The sequence below is a fragment of the Leptopilina heterotoma genome, unplaced genomic scaffold (assembly GCF_015476425.1).
Source record: "Leptopilina heterotoma isolate Lh14 unplaced genomic scaffold, ASM1547642v1 Lhet_95, whole genome shotgun sequence".
NCBI classification, from domain to species: domain Eukaryota; kingdom Metazoa; phylum Arthropoda; class Insecta; order Hymenoptera; family Figitidae; genus Leptopilina; species Leptopilina heterotoma.
This window is the reverse complement of record NW_025111202.1, coordinates 1,557,162-1,582,720: the sequence shown is the minus strand read 5'-3', so window position 1 is coordinate 1,582,720 and position 25,559 is coordinate 1,557,162. Positions and strand designations below refer to the sequence as shown.

The 25,559-nt window shown below is 28.0% G+C and overlaps 1 protein-coding gene across 4 annotated transcripts in view; it reads right to left on the bottom strand.

The window, feature by feature from the left end:
* Positions 1-25,559, bottom strand: part of LOC122512136 — a 68,602-nt gene that overhangs the window by 24,258 nt on the left and 18,785 nt on the right. Inside the window, exon 2 of one of the 4 annotated variants that reach the window (XM_043627811.1) lies at positions 12,149-12,248. The exons of 2 other annotated variants lie outside the window; for them this stretch is intronic. The gene's annotated coding sequence lies outside the window, so the exon portion shown is untranslated. Of the gene's footprint in view, positions 1-420; positions 607-12,148; positions 12,249-25,559 lie in introns of those variants that run through there. One more of the 4 variants, XM_043627812.1, reaches the window with a different exon arrangement.

Here is a 25,559-nt window from a genome sequence, read left to right as displayed (position 1 = left end):
ATTTATTTATTAATATAAATTAAATGTGAATTATATGTCATACAACAACATGCAACAACTTTTTGTTTTGTAAATTGTAAAAATAAGATAAACAAGATAAATAAGATAAATTGCAGAAACGGAAAGAAAGAAAATTATGTGTAATTTTACATCGAATTTTTAGTTATCACTCTATTCAAATCATTTATGCGGCAGAAACAAAGCACCCGACACGTTGAAAAGAGGGCGACAAATGACAAAGCTGGTAATCCGATTGGTGTGCTCGTCAGTTTTACTTGATAACTCGACAAGACATATGATGCAGTATGTGTACATACATTCATACATATCTAATTGAATGTGGGTCGATGTATAGTAGGATATAATATAGTGGAGTTGTATAGTATGGTACAATCTCGTATACTGTACTATAATACTTACTATACTCACAGAAGTGTGATACGAAGGGCAAATCAGCAAATCAGCATCCAGCATTATTCTGGCCAGATCGACCTACTCGCACATCATCGCGTTCATACACTCATCCATCAGAAATACAATATTGCTTCACTTTCAATCCCGAAAATCATCGCCCTTTCCGCCAGCACTAGATAAAATTAACCCAAGAGAAATGTAAAAAAGTAAAAAAGTAAAAATAAAGCAAGAGGAAGAAGAAGAATTCTTCATTTGAAATTTATTCTAATCCACTATAAAACTCTTTGAATGAGAAAATTCTTTTTCCTACTTTGCTCTTGTTTTACAGTTGATGTGGCTTTTGGTTGTAAAGGATTCTCAATAATAAACTATTTACGAGGCAGAGAGAAGCAATGTTTTTGTGAAACACAAAAAAGGGAAAATAGGAAAAACGTCCCTTGCATGTACAATAATAAAAAAATTGTATCAACAAGATTAATAAATAAAACAATTTGATCTTGATTTTATAAAATAAATCTGAGGAGAATAAAAAGCAACACGTCATGTTTGTGTATTTGCTTATAGAAAAATTCGCTTCTGTCAAATAAATTTCCATAGCTCGAGGCAATATGGTTTAATTCATTCGGGGTGGACACATGAAGCTTTGAATACCTCTATAATTTAGAAGAGCACGAGAAGCCAGCAAAATAGAAGTATAGAGGTTGATTGGTTGCACCAATCAATGCTATTGATAGGCACGGATATCGCGTAACCCCTCATTACGCACAACTCGAATTAGTGGTCCTCAATTTCCACAGATATACCAGAGAAAAACATTGATTCACCTGCCAGCGGAATGCGTGCATATAACTATTCGCAAATGACTCATGTTTGTTCCTATTTACCGCAATAGCCAACGAAAATCAACCGCAGAGGTGTAAAAGGTGGTGCACTGTCACGTCCACTCCGTCGAATTCAATCATTTTTATTTGTTTTTGTTTGCATTCACAAACAAACAGGCACTGAACCAATTGTTCCAACTATTATTCTAAAAATGTTAATCTGCATAATATGGATTAATTACTTTCTATTTTGGTTTAAAAAGACTCTTTGTTTCCCCTCTTTTCACGGTGCAAATATCAGAAATATCACACAAAATTATTATAAATTTCCTTGGATTTTAAATGAAAATGAAGTGACCTGAAATGCATCGGAAAAAGTGAGAAAAAGTGAGAAAAAATGAACTATACCCATAGAACAAAAGCGGTAGGATGATAATAATAATGAGTTCTCTTCGCGTTGAAAATAATTCGCAAGAAGCCAAAATCGTTATCGATCGATGGGTATTTATACGTTTCTGCATTTCTCCTCACAACGACCCACTTTTTCGAGATCTCTCATTAACATTCTCGCGTTGTCGACTGTCGTTTGTTTTTTCACTCCACCCACATGAGTGCATCTGTATAGGTGTGTGTGGCAGAGAGTCAATTTCACTGATGTGAGTGTGAAACCACTGTCCCGATTCCAGTGAGAAACATCTTGTTTCGAGTTCAACACACACGCTCCAATGCATCACGAGTGGGGCTGTTTTGAGCAAAAAGAAAAATATCAAAAGAAGAAAGTGTGAAATCCGCGATTCAAATCGAATATATGCACTTCTGACGTGTGTCGACGTCGACGAGTGAGCGAGAGACCGACCATTTCCGATTCACTAACGCGATCGAACGGGAAATTGTCGGATTACAAGAGAGCCGTCGAAATGTGGAGGCTTGACAAGATCGGAAATTCACAGGGGAAAAATGGGCTTTCTGAATCACAAATTGTAAGCTTCAAATATAAAAAGTCTCCATTCACTTCATCCCTCGGGACAATAGAGTGAAAAAAAATACGAAAAACCCACCTCACGAGAATAATAACAAGTTCAGTTTTTAAAGTGAACTAGAAATTGCAGGAAAATTTACTATAGAGTATGGCTTTTACAAAGGTCTTTGAATTCTTTGAATATTTCGAAAATAAGATGAATTAATTCTCCTCCTGGCGGAAAAAATAAAAATTATGGAATATTTCTTTTGTTTGGAGAAAAAAAGGAGAAACAAAAAATGCGGGAGATGAAAAGTTACATGCTTGCACGCGGATGAGCATAAGTCTCGAGTAAAGTTGAAAATACACAGAGAGCTGTGTGCAACTTTTTCCGCTCTCGCCTGACCATTGTGGGGCGCAGTGACTGTGAGTCAGGATTGTCAGGAAAAAAGGAAACGTGCTAACGAGGCCCGGACAACATTAATTGTGACATCCTCTTAAAGGCGTGGAACACTTCCGTCGTGCGACTGCCTCGGGCCTACCAGAAAAAGGAAGCTGCCAAGACGACCTCATCGCCCACACTTGAGAATAAAGTCACTGGCTGCTCTTCACAAGTAAACTTTACGAGTGAAGATCATTGTGTCAGTCATACGTAATTGCGAATATAAAGCAAACATATTTATTAGACACGTCTGCTACTAAGGCGATCAGACTTCCTTCCACCTACGTCAAATTTAAACTTTGTCGCACTTTGTCGAGAAAAGAAAACAAAGTTTCATAAACGAATCTGCCAAACACTCGCAATGAAAATAACAGTGACAACAGCTGGGTTGCCACGCAACCTGGAAACCTGGAAAACATGAAAATGTCAGGGAATTTTAGAAACCTTGAAAAAACCTGGAAAAGTCAAGGATTTTGATTGAATTCAATTTTAAAAGAGTTGCCTTTACAATTTTCATAAATAGATGAACTTCAAAAGGTTTTAATTTGAAATTTTAGAAAATTTCAATTTATAAAAATTCCACAAGAATTCCATTATTTACAAATTTCTTATAAATTTCTTCGCAATAATTCAATTACACACAAAAAACCTGGACTCATTTTTGTTGCAACTCAAAATGAGCCCATGTTAAAGGCCATATAACGTGGCGCCTCCTACGAGTTTCATTTTTGTTGCGTTTCAAATTGAGTAGCGTAGGCTACTCAATTTGAACCTAGGTTTTTTCAGTGTATTTTCATTAATATAACATTTTTTACCAGGAATTCAATTATTTTCATATAAATAATAAAATTCTATAAGTAAGTTTTCACTTATTTTCATAAATAATAAAACTCATCGCAGAATTTGAAAAATGTAATTATTCTTAAAAATTTTATTAAAATTAACCAAAGAAATTCAATTATTTTAAAAAGCCTTCCTGCAATTATTATTATTATATTTTATATTATAATAATCGACATAAGTATAAAAATATTAAAATTTTTATTTTAAAAAATTATTAATTAGATTATTTTTATTTAAAAATTCTTAAAGTTTTAAATAATTTAATTCAAATATTCTAAAAAAATACTTGAATTTTGGAAGAATTACAGTTGCAGTTTTTAGAAATAATTCAATTTCAAAAGGTTTTTTATTCAAATTGTATGAAATTTTAATTCCTGTCGAAAAATAAATAATAAGTTTTTAATATTTGGTTTAACAAAAAGTATTGAAGTTATAAATAATTTAATTTATAAATTCCGAAAAAATTTGATTCTTGAAATAATTATTGTACTTCCGAAAAAAAATTTTAAAAATTGAAACAATTGAAAATTTTGTCAAATTTTATTGAAATAAATTTTATTTGTTTACTTTTAATAATTATTTTGAAATATAATCGTATTTTTAAAGAATTCTAATTAAAAATTTGGAAAATAATTGAATTATTTTTAACATCTATTATTTCAATAAAATTTAACAAAAGAATTCAATTAGAAATATATTATTAAAATTCGTCTCAAGAATTCAATTATTTTCAAAAGTGGGGTAAAATTCTTCGCAGAAATTCAATTATGGTCAAAAGTTTAAAAAAAATTCTCGTAAAGATTTCAATTATCTTTATAAATAAAATAAAATTCTTCTTTAAAATTCAATTAGTAAACATATTTACTAATTAAAATTTAAAGAGAAAGTATTATAGCGTGAATTTTTAGATATAATTAAATTTTGAAAAGGTTTCAAATTATAATCTTTGAAAGTTTGAATTCTTCATACTTTTAACTTTAAATTGTGTGGATTTAATTTTTTTTAAGAAGTTTAATGGGACTTTTCTGAAATTATTTCAAGTTTTTATTTTCTAATATATATTTAATTGGAGAATTTCCGAATAATCGATGAAATTTCGTAAGAATTTTGTCTAAAATTCAAGGAAAAGTCAGGGAAAAACAAAATGGAAAAGTCAGGGAATTTGAAATAAGCAAAAGCGTGGCAACTGATTAACAGAAATTAAAAACACTGGTCAAAACTATAATTCCATATAATTTTCATTAGAATGAAAATACATATAATTTTTAGTTCGAATTTTAAGTTTTGAGGAGATGAAAACAACGCAATATGCACTTGACTTAATAAACGAGGGCGTTCGAAATGTCCTTGACGAGAACAAAGCTCGGATCTCTGAAATCGTGTCAGATAATCCTAATTATTCCGCAATGAGGCTTTTATGAAATTTTCATTTCCATACCACCCACCTCTCAATAAATTGAGAAAATTTTCATGCACAACTGTTGTAAAAATCAAAAACAAAGTCTGTAAAAAACACTGAGCAGGAAAATATCCTTTACATTTTTTCTGGTTAGTTTTAACATTTCTTTCTGTTTAGAATAACTCGACAATTCAGCTCGCTATTTAGTACATGTATAAAATTGTCCACATGTAATTAAATTTGTGTAAGTAGTTTCGGCTCGTAAACTGCATTTTCATTTAATTAAAGAACATATAGTGTAATGAAGCTGTATTAAAACTTTTGTTAAACATTTTTTTGTTTAGCATTTCCATGAGAAGCAGGTTTTTATCGTACATAATTATGTTAGCATTGATATTGAAAAATTAGGATATATGAATATAGTTTAAAAAAACGTCTGGTTAGAGTTTTTCATGATGCAACAAAATCACAAAGCAGTGAATACTGTAAACTTCAGGCTTTACATTTATGTGCTCGAAATTTCATTGCGTTGCAAATTGAAAAACGAGAATTTCGTTTTCCAACCAACTATTACTTGAAATTGCATTCAATGGTGAGTCCACAGAGGCACATCACATTTCCATTATCACGGTTCGAATAACTTGCTTTACCGAATCATCTGGCCTCTATATTCTGGGGAATTTTATTTCGCGACCATTACATTTGTCTGACTTTTACGCGCAAGAATAAAATTTATTCGAAGTCGATTTCTTTATTATATGTATTTTTTCAACACACTAATTTTATTGTACGTCTTCCAGCAAATATTGGGGTATTTTGTCATTTGGAATTGCTCATGTTTTTATCGTAAAAATTCTTCTTCAAGTTATTGAGAGTTTTACTGTAGGTACTTTCACTACCTGACTTTTTCTATGTATAACAGACTCAATGTTTTATTTGGGATTTTATGCTTTTAATAAACTATATTGTTGTTTAAACAGTGCTGTTACTTTTTTATCATTTTTCTCTTGTGTCTTGTATCGATTTTGATTTTAGTACATTTTCCATTATATGATTGTTACAGTAAGGAAAGAAAAATTAAATTCGAAAAACAATTGTAACGCGTTCCGAATAAAAGTTATGTTTGTGTTACTTTTACATTAATTTAAAGTTTCTGTTTAATTTTGTAAAAATAAAATCAGTTTTTATCGAATATTTTTTATCTAAAATTTGTTCCTACCTGGATAAATTTTTTCGGAGCAAGTACAAGATCGAGCAAATACAAAATCGCTATTCTTCGAATGATATCAAATTGAGACAAAAAAAACGTATCAAAACGTTTTTTTGTTTCAATTTGATATCCTCATAAATTTTCCAGCTACAAATAACATTGAAAATAAAAGTAAATTGTTATTTAATACAGCTGTAAATTTTTATTTGTTATAATGTGAAAAAATAGAGAAATTCTTTTTCAGAGAGATAAAATGAATTTGACAGGCGAACATCAATTAATGACTCTTCAATGTCTCTTGAGAATCGATATAGAGTTACTCATTTATCCAAAAAGGGGAAGTTTATTGGCATGAGTCGAAAATCGCGTCATCTTTCTCAATCAACTTTTATTTCTCGCACTTCTTTCTTCTTTTAAAATTCTTTAGAAATTTTCCCCAAATACCATGCAATTATATTTATTTAAAAAATGTGAAAGGATATCGCGTATAATTTAAAAAAAAATCTCTTCAAAATATTGCAGATATTTTTCAAGTTTGTAAAAATATAAAAGTTCGAGATGAAGTTATTGAATCACAAATCACGTTTCTCTTTGACCTGAACAACACCAGCATGTGATTTGATTATCTATAGAGCAAGTGAATTGAAAACAAATGACAGTATTAAAGTCAAAAAAATGAGGTAAATATTTTTATTAAAATATAAAGTTTATTGAAATAAAAATTTATTATTTGGAAAAAAATTTCTTTTTTTCATAAACTTAAATTATTAATATTTTTCATACTAGTGAGTTTGGTAAATTTAAATGTGTGTTCAATGAAAAATAGTTTTGGAATAAGAAAGAGTAGCATTCACTTGAGGATAAATGTTATGCAATAAAATTCGTGTTTGCGTCAGAAATCGGCGGGGTGTGAATGACGAATCGTCGGGTCGTGACTGCAGGAGTAATTCGTTTCAGAGGGAAGTAGAATCCTCAAATAGTAATAGATGTGAGAATGAAATGAGAAAGTGGCAAACTTTTTCAAGCTAGAAAATATCCATGAAGGGGTAGCTTAAGGAAAAATAAAATTAGTCTCACTTGTTATCACGTAAGAGAGTCAAATAGAAATCTAATTTTTCAACGTAAAGTCTCTGGAGGAGTCTCATATTCGTGTATATATATATAATATGATGAATTTTAAAATAGAAGAACGAAAAAAGTAGAAGCTTGTGTTATATTTTTAATTGTCATGGTAGAAATTTATTCCTTTTCCACGAGAGAATTGTTGACTAGACAAAGACAAAAGGGTTTGATTTTATTATGGTCCGATGCCGTGTTACTAACTTGAATACTATAGTATTCACCTTGAGGTGGAGCTAAATTCTCGAGAGAAGCTTCTGTAGTGTGTAATTTTAGGGTACCATGGCGCAAATGCAATATTAACTCAAGTTGTCACAAGCTTTGCTGCCTTCGCCATTAACATTAACCCAGGGGTACTTTGAGTGGAACCCATGTGAAATCGAGTAATTCATCTGATCAGCATTCAATACGCTCATTGATTATATAGATATACAGGCTCTCGTATCTGCAAACTTGGTCTGTCTTTTATTTCAAGCACATTATTCAAGAAAAAATCTAATCGATTTAGATCAAGAAAATGGCACTAATACAACACTTTTATTTCTCAAAAATTAAAGAGATAAATATGATATAAAATTGGAGCAAATTCACATTTCTCTAATTGGTAATTAGTGATATAGTATACAAGTTATGCTTTAGTAGAAATAATTTCTTTTACTAAATATTTCAAAGATATATCTTATTGCTTCAATAGTCATTTAATTGATAAGGTAGCGTGCACGCAAATATATTAATTAGGGATGTGCAAATGGTTTGAATTATTGTAAATGAAATTGGATGCTATTCAATCAAATTTTCGTCCTTACCGTCCTTACTCCATGATAATTCCAATGGAGCAAGTCAATTCCCAATAGTTTATAGACGTTTAAAATATTTAAAAAATTATTCTTGCACAATATTGCAAACATATAATTGAAAATATTTCACTAAATTTTAAACACACGAAACGTTTCACGCATTTATCTTCTATTATAATTAAACTTTTGGGCCACCCATATAGATTCATATAATCTTTGTCATGTACTGGCTATATAATTAGAAAAACAAATATCTCTTTCCAAGCAATTTTTCTTTACTATCTAATTATTTCTATTTGTTTTAGAATACCCCTGTCAATCTCTTAGTACCTAAAAAAAAGATAGCGATAGTTTAGTAATTTAATCTTCACGTATATATGCAAACTTATTTATTTGCAATTGAATTTAATGGACCTATTTTGCGGTTCAGTTATAATTACATTTTGATTGACATTGCGTAATTAATTAGATATTTGTAACACTTACGCTTCATCGATTACGTCAAAGCGCCTAGTTTGACATCAAATTCCCAGCTTTATTGTTTAAAAATATTTGAATTTAAAAATAATTTTAATTGTTAGTAACGATATATTTATTAAAAGTAATTTTTCCAAATGAAATGAAAGTGTTTAAAAAAAATTGACAGAGATCTGTTTGTTAATAAACATTGCGTGGTTCATGGTACGGAAGTTATCGTCAAATTCAAAGAAAGAAAACAAACGCGTGTTAACGAGACACATCAAAGCAGATTGAAGAGATTTCCTGCTGCCCTCTGAACGGGCCCCTTCTGCCGACCGGGACCAGAGGTTAATTTATCAAATTAAGTGTCGCAATCACGTAAGTCCGAATTACAAGCCTTTCTTTGGCATTGTATTCATTTATTCAGTCAGTTATTCTTTCGTAAACATGCCAACATTTTTTCTCCACTAATGTAACCCGTTCTTCATAAACATGAATTTTTAAATTAATTTACGTGAACGAAAAAATTTCTTCGTCATTTATTCGGTCAAAATAAAATTCATATTATTTAAATGCTAAAGTTTCAAAAATGTGAAAATGTAAGTGACACCATTTCATCTCCAAGTGCTAAAGCAACAATTCCAAGTAAAATTTTTGTCCCATGTTGATTTAGCTGCTCTTCTACCACGATGAACATTTATCATAGTTTTAAAAATCCTTCCCTAATTAGCTCTCTCAAAAATGTGCAAATTAAATATTTCATTAATTAAAAGTCTTTTTCAATTATTTCATTTGAAAATCAGTTGAAAACTAGTAATTACTAGTACCATCACTTAAGTACTAAATTATTATTAAAATAAATTCTTTTAAAATGTGGAGAACGTTGATGTGACCATTCGCTTTTACCTTACGTCTAATACTACCACGTCTGACCACAATTGGTTTATTCTACTTAATCTCCTGATTGGGAAAAAATACCTATTGTACATGAAAGTTACTGCAAGTCAAGAAATTTACACCAAGTTGACCAAAATGTTGAAAAATTCCTAAAAAAAAATAAAAAGAAGAAAACAAAATGAAAAATTTTACTAATGAGGAAGAAAATTTATTTGGAGAAAGTAGACTTCTAAAATGAGGATTCTTGAGATTTCTCCGGGTCAAAGGTAACATGAGAATTTGTTGTCATGGAAACCACACGATTCTGCTTTTGGTATGTACATATCAAATGAAATGTGCAAAAAATAAACTAAATTTAGCTTTTAAATTAAAAAAAAATGTTATTCAAATTTCAAATTTTTACCAAATAAGTAAATTTTTTATTTATATAGGTAATTTTTAAATGTATCTTATTATAATTATTTAGAAATTATAAATTATTAATAAAAACCAGGAATTTATGTAATAACCAGCCATAATAATTTAAATTTTCATTTTTTTAATTTATAAATATAATAATTTATTTTGTAAATGTATTTTATTTTTATTTTTTAATATTCAAATATAGTAATCGAAAGCTAATTTGAAAGCAAGCTTCTGATTTCCTGTCAATTATTTGCCACTTGCATTACCATTTTCGCGTTATAACACACTGCGTAGAATTCAAACAAGAATAATAAAATTCAAATGAAACTGCCTTCTATATAAATTACAAATATAATTCAGCACAAAAGGTTTATTATTTATATTATTTATTTGTGAAAAATGTACAATTTTTCTACCTGAACTCAAAAGACTGGAAGTAATTTTCTAAATATTTTCTCAGGAAACGAAAACTGTTCTTTGAAACTTTTGTGCCAAATAAGATACTCTTGAAAGTGCTTAAATGAATATTCACTTAGATCTCAAAAGCACACCTGCTTCAAAAACTAGAAGCTTTTCTAAGATCCATTAAACCTAGTTTGTATCTGGAGTAACTTGTTTGTAGCTAATTAATAGATAATCTCTAAATTATAAAATTAATGATTAAATTATTATTCATTAACCTCATTAATTTTGTTTAGTGCTGAAACTTGAAAGTAAAATAAGACAGTTATATAGAATATTTAGAAAATTTCTTGTGTTTTTCTTGAGTGTATAGTAGTCTGTAGGGGAATGTATCTGCCACTAACCGACGTTATTATTAAAAAAGAGACCTTTTGAAGCTCTAGGGAACATCATGTGTTCAATATTAGTTCCGAAAGAAAGTTTGGAAATTTCATTCTCAATATAACTTCACTTTGATAAAGCTTATAAGAATGTGACTCATCCTCGCAATTAGTAAAACTTTTCTTGTCAATTATTTTTATTACAAAAAAGTTTTGCCTTCTTTTATAACATAATGATGAGTATAGTATTAAGATAAGTAAAAATAATTAATTAGATTTTACAATCATAATAATTCAAAGTATAAAAATTACGTTTCCTACCATTTTAATATATTAATAAATTAATATGCGCATAAAGCGAATAAAAACTGAGAGAAAACGAAAATTCCTAGACTATACTTTTTTAATTATTTCTTATTTGATGTCAGCTTGCAACTTGGAAACTTTTTAACCAGAATAATAACTATATATTTAATAAGATTTAGAAAGTTTAAATTTAATTTAAAGTAGGAAGTTGATTACAAATTACTGGAGAATCGATCGAGACTGGATAAACCCTCAACCTGTCGATTTGCTAGCTTTACTTTCCTGCCCCATAAGAAGGTGGGAGTCGATCATGCAGAAATAAATTGCAAACAAAACGCTAAATGCTGAATGGGAAATAAACTCTTATTTTATAAATAAAACTTTGAGGTTAACGATCACTTCGAGTCAAAATGAAAATAATAAAAACAAAAGACGTTTTTTTGACATTTCGACAGCTGTCCTCTTCAGGAACTACAATTTATTACAATTTATTAGATAATAAAAATTAGCTAAATACATATTTGAATATTACTTAAATTTTAACGATTCATAATTATTTAGCGAAAGAAATATTGAAATTAAAATTGAAATAGTTCCACAAGGAACGTCTTCATCGTGGCTATTACATTTGGACCCTGGTAAAATATGTATATAATTTGCGAAGTACATCGTGAACACGTGGATGAGGTGAATGACCGTATCAGTAAACAAGAAACGAATAAGTGAATTGTCAAGGTAAAATAACAGATTAGATAAATGGAACTATGAATATTTCTTTTCATTTAGGAAATTGTTAAAAAATATTAAGATTTTGTATGTCATCTTTTTTATTAACAGAATTCAGAAAATTACAACTCTTATTTTATTTTTTTATTTTATTCTTTTTGTTAAATGGAAATTTTGAATGGTAGAATTTTAGATCTGGGTCCAAAGCTTAAAGAGCTTTCACTGTCATTTGTGAGTAGGGAAATTCAAGATCAGAGGCACTCGCAACAACGGTTAGTTGAATTGTTTAATAATCCTCAAGCAAACATGTAAAATAGAATAACTGAGTAAGCATACTAAAGCATAGAATTTTATATATTAAACTTCTTTATTTAAAAAAAACATATTTTATTAATTTAGTTAACAAAAATTTGTTAATTTTAAATTATTTGTTAAATTATATTACAATATTTTATTTTTGTTAACATTTTCAGAAATTTTTAGCCAAATGCTTCTATGTCGGTAATTTATTTCTGAAATTAATTATTTATTACCTCAGTAAAGATTTCGTAGCAAAGTAAGATTACTTACAATGGGTAATGAGCGCATCCATATTATAACTTTAACTTTGATCTTAAAGCGACTATAAAACATATATTTTCTCATTGAGAACAGTGAACTATGCATGTACCTGAAACAGAAAGTGAAATTTTCTATTGTAATTGTTACGAAATTGAATTACATTCGTATATTAAATGTAAATATAAAATTTATAAATCAAATATGGAAAGATACATTTACATTTGTAAGTTTTTAAATAATTTATTAAATAAAATAAAAGATGTTTCTAGACTATAATTTTACTCTTCATTTGTATATAATATGTATTTTCTTAAGAATAAGCAACTGACTAATTCTGTAAATTTATAAAAGTAATTTTAAACTTATAATGAAGTAGACGAAAGTTCTTAATACATATTTCGAATTTCAAATTCCATCAATACTTTTAAAAATATTTCTCCTACATTTTACAGTTTAAGTTTATATTCAGGTTTTTCCTATTAAAAAAAGTGTATCAGCAGAGAGTTTTATATTAATTAAAACAAGTTTTAATTAATGTTTATCTCTCTCTGAAAATGAAAATTCTTTATTAAATACATATTGCTAGATTAAATTGAAATAATAAATCACCAAAAACAAATGACCTTCTTAACACGATTCTATTTATACGCATTTATACATCATCGAATTTCCAATTAGTGAATTCGTCTCATATAACTTGGATCCTTAGCATAGGGTTTCTCCCCTGACAAACTATCATTGGAGCCAAGTTCTCCTCCGATATTCCACCGAGCTACAAGCTTAGGCGGAAGTGCATTGAAGGATTTCAATGCACTTGGAGGAATAACATGGCTAATTGAGTCATAAAGTCCTGTCCATTAATCTACCACAGACGCGTTTTATTCCTAAGCAATTGCAGATGACAATTATCAAGAACGATAATATCAACGTGGCACTGATGATCCTGCGTAATGAAGCAAAATTCATACCACCAAGCCTTTTGTGTTAATTTAAGCGTATTATGTTATAATTTTAACTATAATTATAGTTTCGCTAAAGCACTGTGAGAAAGGATTATATTATAATTATAAATGCGATATGTATTTAATATCCCCTGCAATTATAAAACACAAATTGTGCTTCGATTTACATTATTGAATAATAATATTATGTAAATAAGTAGTGCAAAAATTCATGAAAACATGAATAATATTTGATATTTGTTTGTCCATTTAATTATCAATATTAGCAATTCCTCTAAATGCATTTTATGAAATTAAATATATGTATATTCTCTCACACCGGTGCACAACTATAAAATATAAATTCTTCATGACAAAAGATTGAAAAACACTAAATTCGCACACATAAATCTGAAAGCAAATTTTAATTTCTAGATTAAAAAGGATTTGAGGGCTTAAGTGGCGCCGATGATATTCAGATGCGATGCGAGGCAGCATTCCCAAAGATTTCCTTTTTATTTCTAAATATACCAGTGTACGCGGGATTATTAATCGCCATCGTAATGTGCAGTCATAAATCCAGGACAATATACATCATTCATAATATTCCACCTACTCAACGAGAGATGCGCCGATGCAGTATCCACCATTATGTAGATTGTAAAACAGTGAGAGTTGGACACACTCTGATCGTAAGTAATAAGGCCTTTGTGGCTTCCTCTCTTTTATCCTTACTTGTTCTCTCTCTCTCTCTCTCTTCTTTTTTCTGAAACGCTTAGTCAATATGTACTTCCCCCAAGTGCTGAAAACCGCAATTTCATAAAATGGTTACGTCCGCATTTCCTTTTTTCGTCGGAAGCTTAAATCATGGCTATAGAAACACGAAAATGTATTTTTCATACACTATTATTTCATTACTCATTTGCAACAGTAAAAAACATTTGTCTGTGTATTTTTAATAATCATACATTGTTGCAATAACAAAACAAATCTACCGTAAAAATATTTTTAAATGTAGATTTTGTTTTGTAGTTATTCGCATGGTAAATGTACAAATACAAGTGCATTGAACGAAACGTCCGCGTTTATATGTTCCGGAGAAGGACACATAGTCTAGACAATTTGTTACTTCCTTATCACACGAGTGTGTCTCTCTCTCTCTCCCTCTCTCTCTTCTCTTTCTCTCGAATCTCTCACTGTCTTTCTCGTACAATTTACTATCGCAAGCATTGGCGTCAGCTTTGCATAGAAACTTCCACATGAAATTTTATATCATTTTTTTAAAAGTGTTATTCTTACAAATATATTTTTTAAGTCTAGGAATTTTTCATATAGTTTTATAAAAATTAGCTGCATCGAAATTTATTTTTGGCATACAAAAATAAGTTTCAGTTATTTACACAGATACAAGAAAATTTATTCCTTTGATTCAAGCAAATTTTTTATTGTGGACAGGACAAAGTTTTAAAAGACATGTTCAGGAAAGTTCAATGCATCATCATTCATCAATCTAGCTTCGGGAGCGAAGAGAATGAACGAAAAAATTAATCAAAATGTGTTACCAAACTCAATTTCAGAAGATAATTTTAATACGAAATATTTCATTCTAACAAAAGATTTTAATTCGAATATTAATGAAAATGTGTCTTAAAAAGAGAACTCGACAAAAGTGATGCTAAAACTTCATTAGAGTAAATTATATTAGGGAATTTTATAAACCTTGAAAAATCCTGCAAAATTCTGGAAAATAGTTGACTGAATTTATTGTGTTTATTCTTGAAATCTAATTTTACTTCAAGTAATTAAAAATTAATTCAATTTTAAAAGGAGTTGCGTTTACAATTTTCATAAATAGATGAACTTCAAAAAGTTTTAATTTGAAATTTTAGAAAATTTCAATTTTGAATAAATGAATTAAATAATAAACATTTCACAGGAATTCGATTATTTACAAATGTTTTATAAATTTAACCATTTCTTTAAAATTGTTTAATTTAAAAAAGGTTTGAATTTGAATGTTTTGAAAATTTTAGTTCTTATGAAAAAATAATAATGATTAAATATTTATTTAAAAAAGAAGCAATAGAACATTTTTCTAAGTGAAAATAATTTTTAATCTGAATGAGAATATTCTTTAAGTCAAGGAGAAGTAAGAATGTTGTCTTTTTATGAGCAAATGTAGTTTTAAAAACCGTTTTTTAACCTGGAAAACCTGGAAAAGTCAGGGAATTTGAGATGAGCAAAAGCGTGGCAACCCTGTTCTATTTTTAGAATTAATTTTTTGGTTAATGAATTTGAATTCTTTTGCATAAGGATAATATTGTTGAATGTTACCATACCAAAAATTTGGTGAATGAAAATACACATTGTAAGCGAACTAAACCGAGCGAAAGGCAGGAATGCCTGAGACACAATAAGATGGAATATGCGGTGATACATATTGTGCACAGAGAAGTCGATTGTGAACGAGCCCCATGGCGTTTGAGTCTGGATAATTCACCTCGAATGGACGGTTAAAAAAAGAGGAGAAAAAGAGAAATGAACTTTGTGTTCAACGACCACATCGAATCTCAAGAGGATTTTTACTTCCTGAAAGCCTCTCGGATCGGGAGTAGCTTTTCGTCCTTTAGTGTTACTCAATGGGAGAAAAATCATTTGGCTTTATTCTTCTACTCGATTTCCACCTTCAATAAAAAGAATTAACTTCCAAGAAAAAAGAAGATAAATGGCAAGCACGCCCTAACTCTACTGCCTCAATTCTCTAAAAATATGACGAATCAAATATTTATATACATGGTAAATCATTGTGCAGATTATCTAAAATTATTGAGTTAACAGAACTTGACAGTTTTCGGCGGATGGCGAATTGAGACAAAAGACGAATCAAAAGTATATAAAGTAACTTTTACTACTTTTATAGTAAAAAATTTCCGGTAAAGCATTTCTTGTAATTTTTACTACTTTTGGAGTAAATTTTATTACGTTCGAAGTACATATTTGTAAAAATTAGTAAAATTTACTCCAAAAGTAGTAAAAATAACCAGAAATGCTTTACCAAAAATTTTTTACTATAAAAGTAGTAAAAGTTACTTTATATTTTTCTCCGTGTAGAGTATGTATAATGAAAATTACTATTAAAATATTACCAGTACAGGTGGCCCATGAAAACATGTAACTAATTAATTGCATACTTGCGTTATTCCAGAATTATTGTTCTACAATCAAGTTTATAGTATATCCACATGCTCTTTATAGTACCAGAAATGTCAGTACAGCAATTTAACGTTTCAATTATTAAATAGAACTACATATGTCCAAGATTAGGATCTGAAATTTTAACAAGTACAACCGTAAATCATATATGAACGACATTATTTCAGATAATATGCGTTTCAACATTTTTTAATTTTAACTATAACCTGACGATATCTATTTTGCAAAAAAACAGGTGATAAACTTACCTATACAATAATTTTACCGTTTCACTGAAAGTTAATTAAAAAGTTCTGCAAACCAGTAAATTTAATTTTGCAGTTGAATGGAATAAAAATGGAAATTTTTTTGCCTACTAATTAAGTAACCTTATTAATTTAATAACACGCAGTCTTACTACACACGTTTTCCTGTTCGAGTATACTCACAAATTTTTTACATTTTCTGTCATAATTTATATTCCGACTAATCTTAACTGCAGATTTAACCACTAATACTTTAATAATTCAATTAAAAGAATTTAATTCTCTCTCTCTCTCTCTTCTTTATAATACGTACTTTTACCATATATGCTACATTTAATTAAATGCAATTAAATGAAATTAAAATTGTCAATTCTTTTGAATATTCTTTTAAACTTATTTTCACTAACTGAAGTAGAGAGTAAAACTTTACAAAAGAGACTTCCCTCAATGAATAATAAAGTAAATCTAATTGTTAGCAAACCAAGCAAAATGTATTTTAATTTAATGCTTTTAAAAGTAAAAAACATAGTAGTTCCGCGTTTAGTCTTCTATGAAACTTGAATTCTGAGTTGGACAACTTCTTTCCGCATTTTTTCATAAAAACGTGACCTAGTTCCGAACATCCTGCATTCATCCTCGACAAAGGTAGGTGGAGTCTGGGCGTAACATGTAACAACGTGATTTCTTGCGTTCAACATTAATAACATTGTAAATTCTCAACTTTCCTCATAAGCACTGTAATTTTTTTATAGATGCAATTAATCAAATAACAATTGGAAAACAAGACCTGGAGAAAATTGAAGAGAGAAAGGTAAATCCTCTTCGATTTAAATTAATTGTTGGACAATGACAATGACATTAATCAACCAATTAGAAGAATTACAAACACGTGTACCTTAAAGACATTGTCAATTAGTAAAGTTCAGGAAAATTAAGAAAATTCCGGTAAACAATATTCTATGCATATATTTTTAAAACAGAAAGCAATAGCTTTCGAATATAAATGGGCAACATTGCTATTTGTCAGTGTTTTTATTTTGCCAATTCGACTCCCTTTGATAAATACATTTGGATACCAGAGATCAAATGTTCGAGTCGGAAAACGTGTTAATCAATTATTTATTCTGACAGAAGAAACTACTTATCTAGTCGGAGGGAACTTAACAAGTAATATTGTGGTTACTTTGTTGCAAGAAAATAAATCGACCTTCCATCCCAGTAAATGAGATATAGTTTACAACCGGTTTATAAGAACAACTTATGACTAACTCTTGTTAAGTAAGTTTAATGCAGCTTGTCATATTGAATTGTTTAATATATTTCATTTTATCTCTATATACAATTTTTAGTATGAAATTGTATAAAAAAGATCATCACCGTAGATTTTTTATGTAATTTACCGCACAGCAATATCTGTTAGAAAACTTTTACCTGCAAGAAATTTCCAACAAACTTGTGCCAATTATTATTGTTGTGTTTGAGTAAATTTTAATTATTCTTTTTTATATGCGCATTTATGAATTTTCTTTCAAAACTACATTATTTTCAATATTCTATTTGCATAAATAATAGAGTGAAACAACTATTTGTTTTGCAATTTTTATCTAGAATATTGAAAACTTATAATAAATGCGATAATTTTGATAATATAGATTAAGAAACGTATTCAACAATATATATTATTGCAGCCAAAAGTGCTTCTTTTCTTATAACGATGAACATTTATAATGTGAATTGAACGCATGCAAAAAACATGATTCTTAATTAATATTCTCTATGGTTAAAGGCAGTTCTGAGACCCTCGATCGACTGCAAATTGTTGCATTAATTTGAGATTGCTCATTGTTTATTGACGAGGATTGCCTAATGCGACGAATTTATTGGCTTGAAACAATCGAGATTAAATGAATCGCACTTCTGCCCTCGCATTCATCAATTTTAAACGTCAAGAAGCGTGCCTTCAAAAACAAGCGAGCTAACCACCAGATTTGGCTACATAGCATTAAAAAATAATATTTAATATTTTTTTCCTCATCAATTTTTAACTCAAATAATATTAGTAATCAACTTTGGTTCCTCTTTATGTGACAAGGTCAATTCGAATGAATAATAAAATACAATTTTAATAATTTAGTTCAATTTAATATGGAATTATAATTATGTCTCTTAAGTATTTTTAAAAATTTCCTTTCTGTTAATTAAATAGTGAGTCAAGAATTAATTTATTACAGGGTTGCCACGCTTTTGCTCATTTCAAATTCCCTGACTTTTCCAGGTTCTCCAGGTTAAAAAACGGTTTTTAAATCTACATTTGTTGATAAAAAAAATTAATTTTGTTTTTCCCTGACTTTACCTTGAATTTTAGACAAAATTCTTACTTCTCCTTGACTTAAAGTATATTCTCATTCAGATTAAAAATTATTTTCACTTAGAAAAATGTTCTATTGCTTCTTTTTTAAATAAACATTTAATCATTATTATTTTTTCATAAGAATTAAGATTTTCAAAACATTCAAATTCAAACTTATTTTAAATTCAACAATTTTAAAAAAATTGTTATAAAACATTCAATTCTTCTTTAAATTAATTATTTTTAATAATTTTTGAAAAATTTCTTTGAAAAGTTTCAAATTCTTTTATTTGCAATACAATTTTACGAAATTTCGTTGATTATTCGGAAATTCTTCAATCAAATATATATTAGAAAATAAAAACTTGAAATAATTTCCAAAAAGTTTAATTAAATTAAAAAAAAAAAATTAAACCCACACAATTTTCAGTTAAAAGTATGAAAAATTCAAAATTTCAAAGATTATAATTTGAAACTTTTTCAAAATCCAATTATTTCTAAAACTTTACGCTATAATACTTTCCTTTAAATTAATTGGAATTAGTGACTGACTTTTTGCTTTTGAATTAGTAAATTTTACTATTAAATTAGTAGAAACGACTATTTATTAGTAAAATCTGCTAATTATCTAAAATTTTAACTGAAATGAATATTTAAATCAATTTTTATTAGAAAATTCTACAAGAATTCAATTATTTAAAAACAAAAATAGATAATTTATTGAATAATTTAATGTTTCTTAAAATGAAACTGTCATAAAGAATTCTATCAACAAATTTTTAAATAATTAAAATTCTTTTGACGAATTTTAATAAAATTTTTAAGAATAATTTCATTTTTCGAGAAATTAAATTAAAATTGTATTAAAAATAATTGAATCTCTAAAAAAAATTTAATTATTTATGAAAATAATTGAATAATTGATGAGAAATTTATCAAAAATTTGTAAATAATAGAATTCCTGTGAAATTTTTATTATTTAATTAATTTATGAAAATAATTGAAATTTTACAAAATTTCAAATTAAAACCTTTTGAAGTTCATCTAGTTATGAAAATTGTTCATAACGCAACTCTTTTAAAATTGAATTAATTTTTGAATTATTTAAGAAAAATTAGATTTCAAGAATAAGCACAATAACTTTAGAAAACAATTGCGTGTCAACCCAGATTATTATTAAATTACTTTTTTTAATAATTTCATCAAGGAAGGAAACATGAAATTTTCTATTATAAATAAATGTTGCTGTTCAAATTTCATGACGGAGTAAGTATCTTCAAACATTATAGACAGCAATAAATCTCGTAGGGTGTATCATTTTTGTAACCAATTTAAAGGGATTATTAGACACATAGTCAAGTTTCAAAATCGATTTCACTGCGTTCACAGGTGTCAAATTCTTTCTTTCATGTTTATGCACGTCAGACTGCAGTTCCTATTCTGATCGCTGTATATAAAAATATGTTTGATAAAATGTTGCATCTGCATTAAAAATTTTGAAAGTAGATTTATTGTATCTAAAAGGTTACTAATGTTACCGTTAGCGAGTGTACAATATAATTACATCGCGTGTCAGTTTGACTAATTATAACTTTCAAAAAAACTGCTAACGTTATAAATAAAATCTTCAACCCATTATTCTTTCTTTGAATTTTCTTTATAGGAAATTCATCATCTTAAATTCTTCCCCTTTGTGTGTTTTGTAATTATAGTTGCTTATGGTATTTTTAATAAAGTACTTGTGTCTTGTGTCTTGTGTCATCAACACGTGGTCAGTTGACCTGCAGATCTTTTTTTATCTTTTTTAGTACCTTTCAGTGAAAATGTATATTTACCAAGAGTAAATTAGGGTCTCATACAGCTGTTTATGGAAATTTTTTAAATGGCACAACCACTATTTTACACTGTAAAGGTTCTTAGGTGAATATAGACATTTGCAACCAGTGTTTCCACTTAGAATGTCAGATTTTTCTTCATATTTCCGTTAGTGCAAGTCTCGTTTTACATTCTTTTTAAAGAGGAAATAACGTTGAAAATTGAAAAGAGGTATTTTATAATATTTCATAAAATAAATTCAAAATATTGTAGAAAGCTGCCAGTAATATTCAAAGTTGAAAGAAATTTTCAGAAAACACATATATTTTATAAAAGATTGCACCTTCTGCATCGTAACATTTGTAATGGAATTTTTTATTTCTATATCTATATATATACATTAATATGATAAAAAACAACAAAAAGAACAAATCTGAAAAGCGAGGAAGACCTGAAAAGCGCGAAAGAGCTGAAAGCGTATATATGAAAAAAGCGAAAAGCAGTGAACTCTTGAAGTGACTCTATTTCATACAAATCCCAAGTGACACAGTCCCTTTCCATTGCGATACGGATAAGATTTCTCAGTCTTTTATCCTTTTACTACACATATAAGAAGTAGGATAAATTTTTTAAAAATTCAAACATTCAATACATTTTTTTTCCTTTTTCTTTTCTTTCTCGTAAAATATTAAAATTATACGTGCACAGAAGAAAAAAACGAGCAAAAATTGATTTAAAAATGTAATAGTTGTTATACTGATATCATTTAAGAATAGATTTATTTTTAAATTTAAAATACATTCTAGTTAAATATACATTATTAAATAGGATGATTTATGATATATTTTCAATTTTTAAATAAACCTACCTTTGGAAAAAATTCATACAAATTCAAACAAAATTCTAAGAAACATTTATTATAAAAAAAAATTGTAAATCAATGATTTTAAATAAAATATTACACACTAGGGAATTTCTTTACAGTTGAGAACAACTTTTTATACACGAAAGCCTTAACCTATAAAAATACTATTTCACCTTTAATTCTCTCTAAGGAGTAGAATAAGATAAGAAATCAGTAAAAAAAAAATGGCGTTAAGAAAAAAATCCTTTAAGTAGGCGGTGTGATAAATCAGCATAAGCAAACGATAATAATCGATAGTTCACAAGACTGGAAAAAGAATAGGGAAATATAATGAATCGATTTATATACGAGTAGACTAAGTGATCTTATCACGTGCGCATTCTATCATTTAGGTGCGTTTACACGAAGCTTGTCAGCTTTCCTAATGGGCAGGGAGCCAAAGCTGAGGCTTATGTGTCTCTGTGTGCCCCTCTCCTCCCTAGATTATCTTAATCAATTACTTATATTGTAGAATTAGTTATCGGCATTTTAAACAATGAATTACAAACAAAGCTAAACAATATTGTTTATATAAAACTACAGTCGCTTTGCGTCGTTGGCGGTCTCAACAAATATTAAAATTATGTCATGTTTTTATTCCGCATTAAAAAGATTCATTTTTAGGGTAAAAATCACACCTAAGGTGTTGCAGACTTTTTCCAGTACGACGAGAATCTCGTAAATTTTAATAGTTTGAAACTTTAAAAAAGTTTCTTGAGCTCTAAATCCAAATTTGTGACCAGACTTTGTATATGATTCTTCTTCACTAATGTGAAAAAGCACATTGATCATTTTTGACAAAATTTTATTAGAATTGACGTGAAATAGCTGTTTTATTTATAATATTAAAAAAAAGTTCATTTTTATTGTATACAATATTCAATTTTACGAAATTTCAAATATTCGTAAATTCTTCAACTAAATATATATTAGAAAATAAAAACTTCAAATAATATTATTTTAAAAATCCAATTAAACTTTTTGAAAAAAATTAATTTCAAAATTCAATTATTTTTAAAAATCCACGCTATATTGCTTTGAATATTCAATTATTATCTCAAATTTTAACTGAAATTCAAATTCTACTAGAGTTCAATTCTTAAAGTACAAAAATAAATAATTGAATGTTTCTTAAAATTCAATTCCCATAAAGAATCGTTATCAACAAATTTTCAAATAATTGAATTTTATCAACGAATTTTAATAAAATTTTTAAGAATAATTATATTTTTCGAGAAATTGGATTAAAATTGTATTAAAATTAAAAATAATTGAAATTCTGCAAAAAGTTTTATTATTTATAATTGAATTCCTAAAAAGAATTTTATTATTTACGAAAATAATTGAATCCCTGTGAAAATTTTATTATTTGTGAAAATAATTGAATGATCGCGAAGAAAGTTATAAAAAAATTTGTAAATAATGAAATTCCTGTGAAATTTTTATTATTTTTTAAAAATAATTTAAAGTCTGTGTAGAATTTTATTACATTTTTTTTAAATAATTGAATTCTTTTAGAAAATTTTATGAAAATAGTAAATATTGAAAATCATTGAATTGAGGAAAATAATTGAATTTCGGAGAAGAATTTTATTATTTCTAAAGATAATTGAAATTACTTTTGAAAATAATTGAATTTCTGCAATTATTTGTAATTTCTCTAAAATTCTTCAACTTATATTGTACAATTTACGAACTTTTCGTCCTTTTTCAATCAAATTACGGACTCTACGGACCTTTTTTTCAAAAAAACGAACTTTTACGGGATTTATAAATTTATTGCTATTAAATATTTATTTGGTTCAAATAACTAAAAATTTGCTTTAAATTATCGAATTCTTTCGTCGAAAACAAAATTTATTAAACAACGAAATATTTTTTTAATTCAAACAAATATTTATTTAGGTTAAAATAACTTAAAGCTAAAAATAGGGTTTGTAGAACAAAATAGAGAATTTGATTCATAGATAATTTCTCTCTGAGGGTAGTATATTATTAAAAAGAAGGAAATAATTTTCAGCAAGACAATTTTACTACATTATTCAAGAATAAAACTGATAAACACAAACTTGATAGTTTTCTCGATTTTGAGAAAGTCGTTTCCCTTTATTGATTTTGAACGGAAAGAAGGGAAGGTCAATAGAAAAGAGATTGATGAAGATGTATACACACAATGCTCTTCCTAAATTTCTTTAACCCTCCAATATGGAATCTCCAGTGTCAACGAATAAAGCTTTGAGTGGACCTCACTTATTGGCACTATTAAAACCTCGTGACTGACTTCTTTTTTTATTGTGTCCAATCTGTAGAAGACATTTTTGAAAATATTTTTTTCTTTATCAGAACATTTCACAAATAATGATCAAAAAAATATAAATTTATAACGTAATCTACATTTTTCTGTTTTTAACAAGTGGAATTTTCTTTAATTCTAAAAAAGTAATTTTTACACAAGTAATCTTTACAAATTGAGAGAATTTAAATGTTTTAATGTTTTAATTTCAATTTTATTGAATATTTTAAAAGAAATTTATCAAGTTTCTCTCTGATCGAAAAAGTGCCTTAAAATAGTTTTATAAAATCGATTCTCATAAGTTCACGTCAAAATAACTGCGCTAATAAAATACTCAAACTCCTCCTGTATAACTAAGTACTTTTCTATAAATGATTATAAAAAGTGTACACTTTTCCGAATTTCGAGAGTCTGAAATAGTACGACTGCTTTCGGAAAAGTAATTTGGCTGAAAATGTAACGAAACTGGAGGGAGATACGTGTGAGGAATAGAATATTCAACCTTTTGATTGCGGTATCACCGTCTAGTGACGAATAATGCTATCACGACTGCAGGCGATTACGTGACGTGAAAATAAAATTATTTAACAATGAATGAAACAGATGCTTTCTCAACTTGACAGTTCCACTTTTAATCATCTCATTTTTTAAAATATTATATATATTATCCGATCGCAAAATATGTATTTCTTATATATTAATTATTTTATTTCTGTTTTTACTTTTTTAGTGAAATTATTCTGTACAGAGTCTTGAAATTTTCCTCGATAAGTGTTTTTACATTTAATTATTTGTTATAAGATTAAGAAAAAAGAGCTTAAGAGAAAGTAAGTTTTTAGGGAGATGGAAACTAAGTAAATTACTAAGTTAACGCAATTGTATAGTAAATTTTGAGCTGGTTACTAAACACTTTTCCTTTTGAAGTTGCAGCTGCGGGCTCTTTGTACATTGTCTCTAGGGGATGGATGATTTAGAATAGTTGTTGAGTTTATATTCTGAAATAACATTGTTGGAAATGTTATTAAACTTATTTCATGTAAGCTTTCATAGAGAATTCGATTAATTGGCATTCTGTGGATAAAGCAACCTTCTTTATTTACCCACATGTAACAAGAGAATTATTCATTCTTTTAATTACAAATGTTAAGCAAACGATTTTTGAAATTTAAATATATTTTTGAAATTTTCGAAATATATTTTTTAACACTCGTCCAAATTTTCTTCTCGTGGGTTGTCATAAAATTAAAATAAGACTCACTCCAAAATTCAATGACAACTGTCGTACGAAATAAAAAGGAGGCGACGCGACAAAGAGACTTAACTAAATTTTTGTTTCGTACGCCTGACAAAATAACCAACCAACCTTTTTTAAATTCATTGGATTTGTTAATCTTTTGGAAAGAAAGTACAGCACATTGTTTAAGAATAACTGTTATCAGTAGAATTGTGCTACTTTTGTCTGATATCAGAGACCTTAATGGTACTAATGAATATGGATGATTTCCAGTTATCTCTGCATGAATTCACATTTTAGGTATTAAGAGTTTTGTTGATAAAAAGAATGGCCATCGTTTTTTACACGAAACTCATAACAATTAAAAATGCTTGTTGCAACAAAAATAAAAATCATATTTCTCTCCGGGGTTAGATTTGTTTCCA